General features: G+C 46.2%; 1 protein-coding gene across 1 annotated transcript in view; it reads left to right on the top strand.

Moving 5' to 3' along the window:
• Window positions 1-14,823, top strand: part of LOC143731496 (butyrophilin subfamily 2 member A1-like) — a 75,767-nt gene that overhangs the window by 33,156 nt on the left and 27,788 nt on the right. The window lies entirely within an intron of this gene.

The following is a 14,823-nucleotide window of genomic DNA, read 5'->3' on the forward strand; positions in this document are numbered from 1 at the left end:
GTATGGGATGAATATAGTATCAAAATGATTAACACATGCAAGCACAATTATCAATGAACTTGATTAATGTTGCAGATATGTTTTACTATCCACAACCAAATGCCTTTCAACTTGCGTGTGCAAATTGCTACACATTCAGAGACATTTTTGTGAATACAAATGTTTTCTTTTGTATTAGTGTATCATAATTTGTGCGTGCAACAAAGAAGATGTGCATGTGTGGATCAGGCGACGCGCGTGCATTCATTGACGTCTTTTCTGAGTCAATCTCATATGATTCATTTGGATTTTGAGACTTTATTTTTGCTGTTTTTAAGCATTTCACAACCCACACACAAACAACTACAAATGAATAGGCCTGGTGCTAATTATTAATGTGTGCACAACTACACATCTATTTGACAAATTCACAAATGTGCGTCCCTATATTTAAACTAATACAATACAACTTGTGTGTGCAAAATCCAGAATCACGTGAATGTGCAGCATTTTGTACAAATAGAGACATAGTTGTTAATACAAAACCTCGATTTTGTACACTGAAAAAATATTTTCATTCATCCAATTCAAAATGTTTAGGGTAATGGTTCACATCTATATTTTATAAGTTGAACCAATGAAAAATAAATAACTTACCCTAACCAATATTGTCTATGTCTATGAAAACTATTTTATAAAACTTGGTACAAAGTACATTTTTCATGTTGAAGAAAGTCAATTAATTTAAGTTTTATTTTTGATCAATCAAAACTTCTCATTTAAGAAATATGTATTAGAAATTATTTGTTTTCTCCAATCCAATATATATATAGAGATTTAATTAAACAATTATGTATCATTTTTAAAAATAAAAGTTAATATAAATTATTAATTTTAAACAAACAAAAAGATATGGATTTAATAAAACATGTTTCCTATCAAGGAACATTGCTTAATATTTGATCTGATCCAAAATCTAATAAATAAAAAAAGTCAAATAATTTACATTGCATAAAGATTTATTAACTTATTTTCACACATCCACAATTTGTGTCATATTTTAACTTCAAGGGCTGGCAAACATTGACCTTAGAAAACAACAGCCTTATCAAATTGCTGAATTGCTGCAATTTAATTTACATTAAATTGTAAATTGCAGATTAAAATTTTCACAAAGATAATGCAATGTTTTTATTAAACATAAAGATAAGAACCGCCCACCATTGTTTTGTATGTTTTTTTATACCAAAATGCTGAATATAATATGAAAAGTTGGAACTTTTTACAGTGGTTTTAAGCACTCCCTCTCCCTTCCACTAGGCCGGGCGTGACGTCATAAAAGGGACTCCAAGCCTACAGTTAGCGATAGTCTAACGGCAAGTAGGATAGCAGTTATATTGGAGACCTAACTCAGCAAGCAGAAATGGTGTTGATGAATGAAATAACCCAATTGTAAACATACTCGTGTGTGCTGGCTATGAGATTACCGTGATTCTGCCTGAAATGAGTGTAAACTATTCGCAAAACAAACGGGTTCAGGCAGCGTCAAAACCAGGATGCAGCGTGAGGCACGTCAGATTAATGGATTATTTGATGATAATTTTTACTTTTCACACCATTTTAAAAATAAAAACAGACAGTACAGTATACAGTACTCATAACTTTGAATTTTATTATAATTGTATTTCATATAATATACAATAATGCAATTTTTACTTGTTTTATCAAATGTGATAATTGTACATTTAAAATATCAAAATATGCTCCCCATACACATTTTAAATGAAATAACAATGTCATAATATTGTGAGATTTACACCATTATGGAAACAACAGAGAAGGAATCGTCATTCTCTGTGATCGATTGGGTAGCATTTTTCGACAAGGCAGCACAAATCGTCTGAACACCGGTCGCTGCGCGGGTCGAGCTGCTCCACTAAACTCCACACGCGTTCACCTCACGACAGCACATACTCTCCACTGCTGAGTCCACACAAACACCTGTCAAACACAGCGATAGGGTTCACCTCACGACAGCACATACTCTCCACTGCTGAGTCCACACAAACACCTGTCAAACACAGCGATAGGGTTCACCTCACGACAGCACATACTCTCCACTGCTGAGCCCACACAAACACCTGTCAAACACAGCGATAGGGTTCACCTCACGACAGCACATACTCTCCACTGCTGAGTCCACACAAACACCTGTCAAACACAGCGATAGGGTTCACCTCACGACAGCACATACTCTCCACTGCTGAGTCCACACAAACACCTGTCAAACACAGCGATAGGGTTCACCTCACGACAGCACATACTCTCCACTGCTGAGTCCACACAAACACCTGTCAAACACAGCGATAGGGTTCACCTCACGACAGCACATACTCTCCACTGCTGAGTCCACACAAACACCTGTCAAACACAGCGATAGGGTTCACCTCACGACAGCACATACTCTCCACTGCTGAGTCCACACAAACACCTGTCAAACACAGCGATAGGGTTCACCTCACGACAGCACATACTCTCCACTGCTGAGTCCACACAAACACCTGTCAAACACAGCGATAGGGTTCACCTCACGACAGCACATACTCTCCACTGCTGAGTCCACACAAACACCTGTCAAACACAGCGATAGGGTTCACCTCACGACAGCACATACTCTCCACTGCTGAGTCCACACAAACACCTGTCAAACACAGCGATAGGGTTCACCTCACGACAGCACATACTCTCCACTGCTGAGCCCACACAAACACCTGTCAAACACAGCGATAGGGTTCACCTCACGACAGCACATACTCTCCACTGCTGAGTCCACACAAACACCTGTCAAACACAGCGATAGGGTTCACCTCACGACAGCACATACTCTCCACTGCTGAGCCCACACAAACACCTGTCAAACACAGCGATAGGGTTCACCTCACGACAGCACATACTCTCCACTGCTGAGTCCACACAAACACCTGTCAAACACAGCGATAGGGACATCGATCTCTTTTTTTCTTTCTGACAATGAGCATCGCTAATTAGTTGTGATTTAGCACACGCAATATCGCGTTCTGTCAGCAGATGCCAGCAAAAGCGCCATTGTGCCTGTGCAGTGTGTGCATCTCTACAGCTCTGATTAGGACCACTAACACCATGTAAGTAAATAATGTCTTCAGTCGTTGTCCCTCCTTGCTATTCTACACGACGACAAGATTTTGAAAAAGCTTTGGCTTGTTTCCTAATGTTATCCGGGTTAGCACCAGGTTAACCTAGGCTAGCTCTAGCTACTCACCATGACACCTGGCCAACCCTCCACTCACTTTCCTCACACCAAGCATTGATAACTCTTTGAGGGCCTTGATTTCTGGCAATTTCCTCCCCTCTCTCACGGCTGACTGGTTCAAAATTGTCCATAGTCAAGCCACAAACAGAAGTAATCTAGCAGAGTATGGGTTGCTACTCCCTCTTATCACGTCATAACCCAGTTACGGTAAAAAACATGCTACCTTTGAAGAAACCCCAATAAATGTTATTTTAACGCATTTTAAGACAGACATTTTTAAATATTTACATATTGAGCACTTTAATCTACACATTAATTGGTTGTGGTGGTTAACCTGCTATTTACACTTTAAAGGGATAGTTCACCTAAAAATGTCAATTCTGTCAGTAATTACTCTCCCTCATGTTGTTCCCCGTAAGACCTTCGTTCATCTTCGGAACACAAATTAATATATTTGTGATTAAATCTGAGAGCTGGATCACTCCATATGCTTCTAAGGGATCTGTCATGTTAGGCAGAAACACAGGAAGCAATCGCGAGTATAATACAATATTTATTTAGCACAAAACACACAAGTCCAGGGTGCAGTGAGCCAGGTGGAGATAGGTGACGCAGGGACTTCGATGGTCAATACCGGTGACGTGCAGACAAACGGTGAGACGATCCAAATCCACACGGAAGACGACGAACAGGAAACACCAGGCAGGAACACGAACCAGAAGACAGGGGAACATCAAACAACGATCTGACAAAGGTGAGAGAACAGCGGTGAGTTTAAGAAGCGTGGTGAGATGAACTGCAGCTGGTGATTGTAATGATGAACAGCTGGAGTGGATCAGGTAATGACATACAGACACGCCCCTTGCACACGTGCACTCATACAACAACATAAACACAAGACTAGAAGGAACCAGCGAATACATCTACCGTGACAGTACCCCTCCTCCTAAGAACGCCTCCTGGCGTTCTCAGACTCCCTTACCTGCCGATTGTAATCATCGATAAGGGAGTGATCCAGGATGTCCCTAGCAGGAACCCAACTTCTCTCCTCCGGACCGTAACCTTCCCAGTCCACCAAGTACTGAAATCCGCGTCCCCTCCGCCTAGAGTCCAGAATACGGTTGACCGAATATGTGGTCTCCCCATCTACGAGCCGCGGTGGGGGAGGAACCGGGACAGGCGGATTAATGTGAGAATGAAAAACGGGCTTGATTTTAGATACATGGAACACGGAATGAACCCTCCTGTACGCAGGAGGTAGTTTGAGGCGGACTGCCACCGGACTAATAATCTTGGTGACAGGAAACGGGCCAATAAATTTGGGAGCAAGTTTATTAGAAACGGTGCGAAGAGGAATGTTCTTAGTTGAGAGCCACACTTTTTGACCAACGACGTATACGGGAGGCTTTGACCGGTGGCGATCGGCCTTGGCCTTGGTGCGCGCCCCCACCTGGAGTAGAGTCTCCCGGGCTCTAGTCCAGGTGCGGTGACACCTCTGGACAAAGGCGTGAGCGGAGGGAACCGCAACCTCGGATTCCAGACTGGGAAAAATTGGTGGCTGGTAACCTACACTACACTCAAACGGAGATAGGCCCGTCGCTGACACTGGCAACGTGTTGTGTGCGTACTCCACCATAGACAGTTGTTGACTCCAAGACGAAGGATTTCTGGAAACCAAACATCGCAACATTCTCTCCAAATCTTGGTTGGCTCTCTCTGTTTGACCATTGCTCTGGGGATGAAACCCAGATGACAGACTAACCGTCGCCCCCAGTAATCTACAAAATTCTCGCCAAAATTTGGACACGAACTGGGGTCCCCGGTCGGAGACCACGTCTATCGGGAGGCCATGTAACCGAAAGACATGATCTACGACCGTAGCCGCTGTCTCCTTAGCTGAAGGTAATTTGGGTAAGGGAATGAAATGTGCTGCCTTCGAGAATCGGTCCACCACAGTTAAAACTACTGTGTTACCCTGGGAGGGTGGGAGGGCGGTAATAAAATCTAGAGCGATATGGGACCAAGGTCTCGAAGGCACCGGCAGCGGTTGAAGTAGCCCATCTGGAGGTCGATTGGAAGACTTACCCGTGGCACAAACAGAGCAAGCCAAAACAAAATCGCGAATGTCACGAGCCATAAGTGGCCACCAGAATCGTTGCTTGACTAGAAATCCAGTGCGATTAATTCCTGGATGACAAGCTACGTTGGAGCTGTGACCCCACTGGATAACGTCAGACCGTAAGCCCTCCGGCACAAATAATCGGTTCGGTGGACACCCGGGCGGAGGCGTTACCCCTTCCAAGGCCTCTTTGACCTTCGCTTCGACCTCCCATGTGAGTGTTGAAACAAATACGGTTTCGGGTAAAATACACTCGGGAGTGGACGGGCGACCGGAAAAATCAAATATACGAGAAAGTGAGTCGGGTTTGATGTTCTTAGAACCCGGACGATATTGGAGAGAAAAATCAAAACGACCGAAAAAAAGTGCCCACCGAGCCTGCCTGGAGTTCAATCTTTTAGCAGTTCTGATATATTCGAGGTTCTTATGATCAGTCCAGACGATAAAAGGTACCCCCGACCCTTCTAACCAGTGTCGCCACTCCTCCAACGCCAACTTGACTGCCAACAACTCTCTATTACCAATGTCGTAATTACGTTCGGCTGGAGATAAACGATGGGACAAAAACGCGCAAGGATGCATCTTGTCGTCTACAGGTGAACGCTGAGATAACACCGCCCCTACTCCCACCTCTGATGCGTCGACCTCCACCACGAACTGACGTGATGAATCAGGGGTAATTAGAATGGGGGCTGAAACAAAGCGGCCTTTGAGTTTCTTGAACACAGTCTCGGCTGTGTCGGACCACCTGAACGCAGTTCTGGGGGAGGTCAAGGCAGTCAGAGGCGCGACCAGCTGGCTGAAGTTGCGAATGAATCGCCGGTAGAAATTGGCGAACCCCAGAAACCTCTGCAGGGCCTTGCGGGAATCTGGACTTGGCCAATCCACCACAGCCTTAATCTTCTCAGGGTCCATCCGCATCCCCTCAGACGACACGATGTATCCTAAAAAAGGAACAGACTGTGCATGAAAATCGCATTTCTCCGCCTTGACAAAAAGCCCATTCTCTAGCAACCTCTGAAGCACTCGTCGGACGTGCTGCACATGCTCCTGGAGAGATGCAGAAAAAATCAATATGTCATCCAGGTAGACATATATGAATTGATCGATCATATCTCGCAACACGTCATTGACCAGTGCCTGGAAAACTGCTGGGGAGTTGGACAGCCCAAACGGCATGACCAAATATTCAAAGTGCCCCCTAGGGGTGTTAAACGCAGTCTTCCACTCATCACCCTCCCTGATGCGGACCAAATGATAAGCGTTACGTAAGTCCAATTTGGTGAAGATGGATGCTCCCTGCAACCTCTCGAAGGCTGAAGACATCAACGGCAAAGGATAAGTATTCTTTACCGTGATGTTATTCAGCCCTCGGTAATCAATGCAAGGTCGCAGAGAACCATCCTTTTTCCCCACAAAAAAAAACCCCGCCCCCGCTGGAGAAGAGGAAGGGCGAATGAACTTGGTTGCTAGAGAATCAGAAATATATTTCTCCATAGCCTCTCTTTCAGGAATCGAAAGCGAATATAACTTGCCCTTAGGCGGAGACTTACCTGGGAGTAAATCTATTGCACAGTCGTAGGGACGATGCGGAGGGAGAGAAGCAGCACGAGACTTACTGAACACTTCCTTCAGGTCCAGATACTCCGCGGGCACGTTAGACAAATCCCCTGCTTCCTCCTGAAACACAGAAACAGGTACAGACGAACAAGCAGAGACGAGACAAGACCTATGACATTCCTGACTCCACTCCAGCACAGATCTATGTATCCAGTCCACTCGGGGGTTGTGTTGAATGAGCCATGGGTGTCCTAGAACAACGGGTGCCAGGGGTGAATCCAGAATAAAAAATGAAATAGTTTCCGAGTGATTGCCAGAGGTGATGAGAGTGATTTCTTCAGTGGATAATGAGATGGTGGGAAGTTCTTGTCCGTTGAGTGCATGAACTGCAATCTGCTGTGGGAGGGGTTTGATGGGAATCTGAAATCTGCGTGCAAAATTATGGTCCATGAAATTACCTTCGGCCCCCGAATCCAACAGTGCTTGACAATCGTGCTGGTGGACTGACCATCTTAGTCTTACCGAGAGGAGGGTGGAGGTAGATCTTGTCGTGGATGAGGTCTTCCTGGCGGAGATCCCACCCGATAGTAGCCTCATGTTTACTATCGGGCTGGGCCTTTTACCGGACAGTTGTAGGCGTAGTGTCCGGCTCCTCCGCAGTACAGGCAAAGGCCCTGGGACCTCCGCCTCTCCCTCTCCTCCCGGGAAAGCCGAGCTCGACCCACCTGCATGGGCTCGTGATCGTAGACGGGGCTGACCACGTCCCTGCCGCTGGATCGTAGCCCGTTGGCTGCCTCAAGTGTGCGGGTGGGCGTGGCTCGACGCTCGACTCTGGACAGCCGAGCGTCCACCCGCAGGGCCAGATCAATGAGTCCGTTGAGGGTAGTGGGAAGATCCAGGGCGTAGATCTCCTTCTGGACGTGGTCAGCCAGCCCATGCAGGAACATGTCCCACTGCGCCTCCTCGTTCCATCCACACTCTGCCGCCAAGGTCCGGAACTCGATGGAAAACTCGGACACTGATCTTCTTCCCTGCCGTAGCTCGACCAATGTTCTGGCCGCCTCTCTTCCAGTGACCGCACGGTCAAAAACCAGTCTCATCTCGGCGGCGAGGGTCTGGAACGAGGCACAGCATGGATTTTGGTTTTCCCACACCGCCGTTCCCCAGAGTGCCGCTCTCCCAGTCAATAGCGTGAGCACAAACGCCACTTTGGCTTGCTCGGTCTGAAAAGTATGAGGTTGCAGGGCAAAGTGCATAGAACATCGAGTCAAAAAGGCTCTACAAAATGACGGTTCACCTGAGTATGCCTCTGGGGTGGGTAGCCGGGGTTCTGACTGGGAGGGGCTTCCTGATGATGCGGGAGGAACGGCCGGTGTGGGTGGCGCAGTGGGAGGTCGTAGGCGCTGGATCTGCTGGGTGAGCTCGGACACCTGCGTCACCAGGGCTTGAACTGCACGGCCCGTATCTCCAATCTCCTTCTCTTGCGAGTCCATTCTACGGATGCTGTGATGGATGAACTCTTCGAGTGAGGATGACGAGGCGCTCGCTGCTTCCATACCATGGTCAGATCGTTCTGTCATGTTAGGCAGAAACACAGGAAGCAATCGCGAGTATAATACAATATTTATTTAGCACAAAACACACAAGTCCAGGGTGCAGTGAGCCAGGTGGAGATAGGTGACGCAGGGACTTCGATGGTCAATACCGGTGACGTGCAGACAAACGGTGAGACGATCCAAATCCACACGGAAGACGACGAACAGGAAACACCAGGCAGGAACACGAACCAGAAGACAGGGGAACATCAAACAACGATCTGACAAAGGTGAGAGAACAGCGGTGAGTTTAAGAAGCGTGGTGAGATGAACTGCAGCTGGTGATTGTAATGATGAACAGCTGGAGTGGATCAGGTAATGACATACAGACACGCCCCTTGCACACGTGCACTCATACAACAACATAAACACAAGACTAGAAGGAACCAGCGAATACATCTACCGTGACAGGATATGCCCGAAAAGCTAACAAGATTAGCCATGGCCGATTCGCACGGGATTAAGATCTCAGACAAACTCCGCACTTATTACAAATGACTAGAGGTCACTAGGTAATACTTATCCCGTGCGAATAAATAAATGCATGGTCAGAGGAGAATGACTGGAGAGTTGGTGGAGTGTCCTGGTGAGTTGCTACCATTTAGAAACGCAGCAATGACCGCTGGAGCTAGTAGTCTATGAACAGCACTGCATACAATAACAACTTTTTTTTTACTGTCAGTGAATAGCATCGAGTGAAAGTCAACGTTTTCTTTAGATCTAGTGACAGTGATTATGTCGTTGGCTCAGATAAGTACCCTAAACTTAGTCAGAAGATTTATAAATAGAAGGTATATTATGCTAGCTATGGGCTAGCTTGACAGTCCCACCTGTGAACCCCTAGTGTTTATTTCTAAGCTTTTACCTCTTTCTCCGGTGAAAATGTTGTTTGCAAACGTAGCCGACGGCGAGTAGGCTGGTCATGTCTTCAGTGTGATTATTGTTGATTGTGCCAACTAGTTTTCCTCGTGATTGATTGTCATTGACACCGTCAGGCTTACCGGGAGAGGGAGTGAGTAGTAAGCGTCTGTGTCGCTGTGTTTGGCAGGTGTGTGTGTGGGCGGTGTCGTCCCATGGAAACTGTGGTGGAGAGCTTGTGTTGTAGGGAGGTGAGCGCGTTTTGGTCGCTGGTCTAGGACCTCGCCCCGCGGCCAGCAGATGTAACGTGCCTAACGCAGCATCCTGGATTTGAGGCATGATGCCTAAATCCGTTTGTGCTACACATAGCATACTCACACTTCAGGCAGGAATTTACCATGACGATGATAAATTAAAATACAAAAACTACCGAAAACACTGAATCACGACTGCTCTTACTGAATAGAGATCGCTAAGACATGTGACCAACTGGGCGGCAACGTCATCAGAACACAAAGAATTATGGGTATGTTTGGCTCGTTTACATGGGCTGGCATAGTAGGCTAGTGTTCTGACATGAAAATAATGAAAAATTAGCGTGAAAAACACAATATAATCCTACAAAATGCAGCGGGCTGGGTTGTGGTGCTTTTGCAGACAGCCTGACGTTTCGGGAGTCTCCCGCATATTTATTGCGGCTCCCTGATGCCCGCAAATTAGTTCAAATCTCCCAGAATCTAGAGCTCGCAAGCTCCAAACCGTGTAGCGCGCACACGGCAGAGAAAGAGAGAGAGAGAGAGAGACCTTGCGTGTGCCTCATGAAGTGCAATTCTTCCTTTATACAGATAAAGGAGGCAGAATTTCATTCAGTCTTTGTGTATTTTATTTACAGAGATGGCTAAAAATCATTACATTTGAGAAATAACATTACAAAATCTTTAGTAAAACAAAAAAACACATTAGATGTGAGCATGCGTATAATGCTAACAAGACGGCTTCACAACAATACTTGGACACATATTGGTCAAAGCACAGCACACAACCACAATTTTATCCAGCAAAGTCTTATCCTCCCCTCACAAGGCACCACAAATCCCAGGCATATTGTGTCATTTAATATGTTAAACTTAGAGCGCATACACACTATCACTCGCTCCACGTGGATCCGGACATGAGCTAACTACCTGGTTTGTACCACATCTTTTGCATTAAAGGGTCATGAAATCCTAAACACTGTCTCTTAATTTTCCATGACACCACGTGGATCTTTCCACTGACATGTCAAACTGTGATATCGCGTAGTAAAGGAGAGAGACAATCATGAGACGCAAAATTTTCGTGGTGCAAAAGTCAAAGTGGGTTGAATATATTTGCCCGCGATGCTGTCAGGGCTCGACTCTCGCTCCGGGCGGTTGGTTGGCCATCAACCACGGACACTTCTAATACGTGTGCCGCAAACATTTTACCCGAGAGAGCTTTGAGAACTGGAGAATGGTGGACTTCGGCCTTGTCGATGACCAATGCAAGTTACGTCTTGCGAGTAATGCGGTACCAAGTCCTGAGGACTTTTCTATCCCTTCAGAGGTAGGCTATGTGTGTGTCTAAAATGTAACCCTGGTCATTTTACTTGCCTTTTGTTAAATAAGCGGTCGTTATGAACATTTTAGATATTTCGATAATATATCAATTGTATGCTTAATGCGGGAGACTTGTGAATGTGTAGTGCTGACGTGCGGGCCGGGCGACACCGTGTGGGGCCTGTGTGTGTGTGTGTGTGTGTGTGTGTGTGTGTGTGTGTGTGTGTGTGTGTGTGTGTGTGTGTGTGTGTGTGTGTACGTGCTTGCGTGCAGGCAGACGAGCCTGCGAAATTATTCGGGGTCAGAGAGAGAAGCGGTAGGATGTGTGTTTGGACGAACGACTGAAAACTCTGAAATTATTGTTCATTATTGATCGTACATTGTACAGAGGTCAAAATTATTGTACAAATACGATAATTATCGTACATCTGGCAACACTGCTGGCTGATGACAGTTCCCCCTCTCCCCTGCCGTGCCACACCCACTCCCTCCCTTCTTCTCACAGCCATCCACGCCCATTTAAGTTGCATTTTTCAAAAAGATTGTGAGCTAGACTTGAGCTGAAAGAGGGGGGTTTCATGACCCTTTAAGTTGTCTGTGCAGTTATTGCAGTTTATAACACAGCAGGTAGATGGCATCTTGAACACTGCGTTCTTCCCTCCATGCAATCATCTCTGGAGCTTTATGTTTGTGCCGCGATTCCCAAAATGCTTTGCGTTCACCACTGGTAATACGTCATGATGACGACACATTAGCAATCTCTATACCAACCTACTCAGCACTGAGCTGACGCAGAGCACACACACAACTCCCTCGTGTGACGTAAAATGACGCGATGCTGAAAAAAAGCGTTTTTTTACGAGCAGTCAAAGAAACGCTCACTTTATCTACTAAATTGGTGCCCTTATGTTGTTTTAAAACATTTTAAATCCTGCATTAACTTTTCATATGGTATTTTCATACAAGGTTATGTATTAATTTAGATTTTTTTTTTTACCTGCAAGATGCCCTTTAAAAGTAATTAATTTTGTCCAAAAACTCCTAGAGAATTGAGAGCCTCTCCAGAGAGCTATACAGGCATCTAGTGGTGACACCATTAAATTACATGTTTCATTTTCTCTCAACAGATGCCATCTGATTCAAAAAATTGAATTTAATTGGATTTAAAAGGCCTAGTCTCTACATTAATCTGTAATACTGCATTACGTTTTAAATTTGAATGTACTTTGTATTATTTTTTATAGAATAGCTATTGTAAACTAAAGTTGGCTGCCAAAAATATCAATATTGGGAGTTGTAATTAAAGGTATGGTTTAAAGACACTTCAAGAAAATATTTTTCAATTAGTTTGTTAAAATATTAAAATAGTTCAACATAAACCTATACTTTGATGTTTAACATTACAATTCAGTCTTTACAGTGGACCTTACATTTAAGATAAAGACTTTCAATAGACCCAATGTTCTCAACCGCTAGAATCTGAGTTCTCTTACGAGAGTATCTCTCGTACTGCGTAATATCTTACGCTATGGGGAAAACCTCTTTTCCACGAGATATTGAAGCCAAAAATTATCCTTTAATTTTGATTAATGTAAAACGCTGTGCGGCAGCGTGCAGACATAGGCAAGACGGCTCGCGCGCCTATTGGCTGCCCTGCGGCAACAGCAGCAAGCCTATCGAGAGAGGCCCTGCGTGACGTGACATCCAATGGGGGTGCTTCGCGCCCATTTCGTCGCGTCCCGCCAGAATAGGCGTGGCCTTGGCCTATAAATACGCTCGACAGGCTGATACAAACTGATTTTCAACTCTTCAGCGAAGCACTACTGCATCGCTGGATCCGGAGTGAGAAGCCGCGCCGTCTGATTGTAAGCCTTCTGCGGGACGCGCCTTCGAGCCTGAAGTCGCTGGCCTACACCTCGCCGCCTTCAGCCGCCGTACCTGCTACGCTTTCCGGCGTTCATATCCTTTTCACTGCTGAGTGTGTGTTCGCCGCTGCGACTCACACTCTATCTCTGTTTTGTATCTGTTTGAGCGGCTGAAAATGTCAATATTGCAGCAATGAGCCTGTTGTATAACACGCACGCATGCAAACAAACGCCAACACACACAAAACTGTGATGACGCTCTATTATGTGGTCGAGCTATTTTAAGCTTTTGTCGTTTCCCCCTGTGGTTCAGTGGCGAAACCTACAGCCATCGCATGGGAGACCCGTGTTCGATCCCAGCTCTCGCAGCAGATAAAATTTAGTCTCGCCGCGGCCAGACTTGCACTGATACTTTTCGCTCGTTCAGTTCCAAGAAAATGTGACTGTTCCAGTGTATTTTGCAGTAAACAAGCCGGTACCATGGCCTGCTTGCCTGCACACAAATGCTGTTTCCACGGCGACCCAGAAAAATCATATAAGCAATGTATTGTCTGGTATTCCGGCCACAGCCGATGGTGTTTTGAGTGTAATAAAAGCCCAGTGTTCATTTCTACACACAAACACAGCCCGCCACAGTGCAGGGCTCGCACATATGAAATCGACTCATGTCAATTGTGCATTAAATGTAGTGAATGTGCCCACAACCCAGTGCCCACAAACACTACACACTGCATGTGCCACGTTTTCTGTAAAACGAAACCAACACACATACAGTCAGCTAAGACCCACGGTGTTTAAGTCTCGCCGCGGCCAGACTCCACCAAAAGCTCTCGCTCGTTCAGTTCCAAACAATGTGACTGTTCCAGTGTATTTCGCAGTAAACAAGCCGGTACCACAGCCCGCTTGCCTGCACATTAACGCCATTTTTACGGCGACCCAGATAAATCCAATAAAGAGTGTATTTTCTGGTGTCCCGGCCATAGCCGATGGTGTTATGAGCGTTGTAAGAATGCCCACGTCACAGTGCCCATTCCCACACACAGACACAGCCCGCCACAGTTCAGGGCTAGCACAAATAAAATCGACTCATGTCGATTGTGCAAACGTAGTGAATGTGCCCACGACACAGTGCCCACAAACACTACACAGTGCGTGTCCCACGGTTTCTGTAAAAACGAAACCAACACATATTCAGTCAGCGCAAGCCGACGGTGTTTTCAGTGCAGTAAATGTGCCCGCTGTCCCGCGCCCACATTCACTCACAGACACGCTGAACCCTACGGGGTTTGTCCCGCTCGTTCTCTCTCCACAATTTGTCATAGAGAAAGCGAGTGCGAACAGGCTGCCCGCCGTGATCGGCGCGCCCCCCGCCTCGCACACTTTAAACACAGTGTTCATGTCTCAGCACACCGAAGCTCTGCAGCCGCCGCTGTGCCGCGGCCAGAGCCCGGATATCATTCTGCCTCTAGCTATCCACGCGAATGCATGGGCAATGCTTCCCGGGGTATCAGAATGGGTGTTGAACACTATAAAGAGAGGCTATTCGCTACAGTTTGCTCGACGTCCCCGCCGTTGCACGGCGCGTGTCGAAACCACGGTGGACAATGAAGTATCTCATCTACTTCGAACCGAAATAGCGAAACTACTGAGCAAAGGGGCCATAGAACCTTTATCTCAGGCTCAGAGCGAAGGGGGTGTATACAGCAGATATTTTCTGGTACCAAAAAAAGACGGGGGTCTCAGACCCATTCTAGATCTGCGACAATTGAACAAAGCGCTTCTGAAACGCAAGTTCAAAATGCTGACAACCAGCAAAATCCTCGCGCACGTGCGCCAGGGAGACTGGTTCATGTCAATAGATCTGAAAGACGCCTATTTCCAAATACAGATTGCGTCACGTCACAGGCGATTCTTGAGATTCGCCTTCGAGGGCCAGGCATATCAATACACAGTCCTACCGTTCGGCCTGTCTCCAGCACCC

Source organism: Siphateles boraxobius, unplaced genomic scaffold, assembly GCF_051911475.1.
Source record: "Siphateles boraxobius isolate OS27281-9 unplaced genomic scaffold, OSU_SipBor_1 87, whole genome shotgun sequence".
NCBI lineage: Eukaryota > Metazoa > Chordata > Actinopteri > Cypriniformes > Leuciscidae > Siphateles > Siphateles boraxobius.